General features: G+C 31.9%; 1 long non-coding RNA gene across 1 annotated transcript; it reads right to left on the bottom strand.

Moving 5' to 3' along the window:
* Positions 1–544: 544 nt before the first annotated feature.
* LOC141363648 (uncharacterized) lies at positions 545–1206 on the bottom strand. Its single transcript, XR_012369132.1, has 3 exons — positions 1090–1206; positions 685–767; positions 545–582 (listed from the first exon to the last, which is right to left on the bottom strand). It is a non-coding gene; the product is annotated as an uncharacterized lncRNA (long non-coding RNA).
* Between the last annotated feature and the right edge of the window lie 2142 nt (positions 1207–3348).

Raw genomic sequence — 3348 nt, 5'->3', positions numbered from 1 at the left:
CCTAATTTCTAATAGTCTTTTTACTTCATTTTACTCAAAAACGCTCAAGATGTGTTTAGTGCCAAGAGAGGTCACTATATATATACATAAACTTGAACATAACCAAATAATGTTTGGTTAACATTTCCAGTTGGGCTAGCTAACGGTAGTTAAAACTGGCTCATGGCAATTCGTACATATTTTATGAAATGGCTCATTTGTATTCATTTGTACGACCACATTCGTACATTTTTGTAGAAAGAAAATTGGGTGTAGGGTTGGCACGACTGCGTTTTGCATAGAGCAATGGTCCTAAAGACGGAGACCAAATAAAAAAGTCACGTGCCTGAAATCCATGAATAGGTTCATGATAAACTTGCATGTAATAGTGCGACTGAGAAGAAAAGCATCCAGAATACACTATGAGAAGCATTGAGCATAGATGTTAAACCTGTTTAACATGTTATAAAAAAATATCTGATTAGATATACAATTTTATATAAAATATTTGATCATATTCAAATTATATCAAATCAAATTATAATAAATCACAGAAGAACTATTAGCCTACTGTACCTGACGTTGACCCATTGGTTGTTTCACCTGTTAAACATCAAATCTAAGCATTACTTTTAATAGCAACATTCAGTCATTTCACCTTCAACAATGTCTTGTTTTAAATGTGATACAGTAGATTCTTCTCACCATTAACCAGCAACAGTAGCGGCACACACAATGAAATTAGAAACCTCATTATTTCAGATTTCTTCTGAAGATCTCAAACTAATCTGCACAAAGAAAGTTTGCAATTTATTTTTTACTTTTTCATTTCACCTTTTACGTATAATCAGTAAGCAATGAACAACAATTATCTGGGTAAATAATTTACACAGATCAAGTTGTGAAAATTGCTGCTGCTAATAAAATTGATTGCAAGAAAATATATACAATTACAATAATAAATTCATAAGGCATTTTTTACCACACCAGATGTATACAGTACCATTTTTAACTGCCTGCACTGCACATTTACATCACTTATATCAAGTAATCTTATTTTAAAACATGTACGAAATAACCAAATACAAAACTATACCCGAGACTTTATACCTGAGATACAAACCCTGCAGAGCAACCTCACAGAGATCTCTCTTCAGCTGTTTCTCCAGAATAAAGTGATGCTGATTTTTTGTGTCTTAGATGTTTCTTTGTTTTTGTTAAATAATGTGGGAGGATCTTTATGGGAACAGAAGTACCTCTTGTCTTTATAATACAGTGATTTTTTCACACACACATTACTGCATATGACTGACATCACCAGTATGTAGTAAGTTCTACCAGCTTTCATTCATTAACAATTTTTATTAATAGGATAAAACCCTTGAGATGTACCATTTCATATTCAAGGGGTCCTAACATTTAAAGTTGCACAATCTTAATAAAATAACAAAAACATAACAAAATTACAGTTAACGTTACAACAACAAACAAACAAGTGACAAAACAAAAATTAAAAATTACCCCACCAAAGAACACAAATTATCAGTAATAGATTAACAAAATACAACTATAAATAAACATCAAATCGAATACCAGTGACAATAATTTATCAACAAAGAAAAATAGAAAAATAATAAAAAAATACTAGACAAAAATACTAAATTAACAAAAACCAAAATAATGAATTTAATGGCTGCATGTAAATTATTCCAATCTATTGTGAGTTTAAAATAAATGCTCTTTTGCCAATTGTGTTGAATTTTTTTTTTTTTTTTTTGCAAGAGAAGCAACATTAATTCATTTATTTACTAACATGACAATAAGCAACATATTTTACAACATTTATTAGTTTATATACTGTTAAAACAACTGTGCATTGTTCATTAGTTTATTGCTCATCAACTAATGATAACAGATACGTTTGATTTTAAATATGCATGAGTAAATCTGCTATAAATATAAAAATATACATATTCATATTTACAAAAAAAATATGAAGCTTGATGAACAGAAATCTGACACTTGCATTCACAAAACATTAAAGCACTAACCAAGTCTATTTTTAACAGAACCGGAGTCACAAATGCTACCAAGCAGCTTTTAACAAACAACATGACAACACAATGTACTTTAATCGTAACTGAAGTAACAGGTAATTCAAGATTATTTGGTAACACTTTACAATAAGGTTGCATTTGTCTTAGTTACATGAACTGACAATAAACAATACTTCTACAGCATTTATAAATTTTTGATCATTTTAAATTTGGCATGTATTAATATATTAAATCAACATCAATTAATGCACCATGACCTAACAACTATAGTAAGATTAACTACGGGCTGTTAAATTGGTTACACCTCGAGTGTGCATTATTTTTCAATAATTCAGCGGGCCGAAGTAAATTATTCCACTTATACTATGGTTACCAAACCTTCAAATCGATCACATGATATATTTAAAGGGATTCGTCCGTTTTTTTACTTAAATCGCTATTGTAAATAGGACTATTTCTTCCGCGTCTCATCCAACGGCTCTTTTGCTTGTTCCAAAATGTCATTTTAAAGCTGGCAATGGAGGCTTGAGCCGTTGATAGCATTCTAATGCAGTTATTAAGGTAGTTATTAGAAAGAGAGCTCCTGTGGGAGAGAGAGAAAGAGAGAGAGAGAGAGAGAGAGAGAGGTTGTGTGAACGAGGCTTCCACCTCTGCGTCTCTAAACAGCGCTGTTATTACCTCGGAAAATCGTCTGTCATGTTGTTTTTGTTAATCCGTTATTACAGTTAACTATGTGAAGTGACATGGAACTGTAATGCAGTCAACAGAGCTGCTGGGATGACGTTCGCCATGCATTTCCCAAAAAATAATTGCACACCTCAGAACTGTTCATCAGCCAATCACATTCAAATATTCAACAGACCCATAGTATAACAAGAATTAATACATGAAAAACTATATTGATCAATGTTTGTTGATGTTAGTTAATGCATTTATTAATGTTAACTAGCAACCTTATTGTGAAGGGTTACATGTGACCTAGTCACATTTTTTGCATGATGAAAACTGTAAATACAATGGTGGCTTACAAATACGCACGCACGCACGCACAGTGCAGTTATATTTAGACATTTGTCTCAATATGCTCATATTAGATCAATATATTAAAATTCAAACATGTTGTTCAGTTGAGTTGGTATATTGTATGTTTAAGTCCCCCTCTGGGGGAAACCGGGTTTTGTAGTGTCTATGTAGTGTTTTTAATATGTTTAAAGGCAAACGATGTGCAAAATCATCATTCAACACCATTGCTGAGTATTTTCTACATCTCATTCCTGTGGTTTAAAATCCCCTTGGTTTCCATCATCACAAA

Source organism: Misgurnus anguillicaudatus, chromosome 4 (genome assembly GCF_027580225.2).
Source record: "Misgurnus anguillicaudatus chromosome 4, ASM2758022v2, whole genome shotgun sequence".
NCBI lineage: Eukaryota > Metazoa > Chordata > Actinopteri > Cypriniformes > Cobitidae > Misgurnus > Misgurnus anguillicaudatus.
Note: the sequence above shows the minus strand (reverse complement) of the source record. Positions and strands in the feature narration are given on the sequence as shown.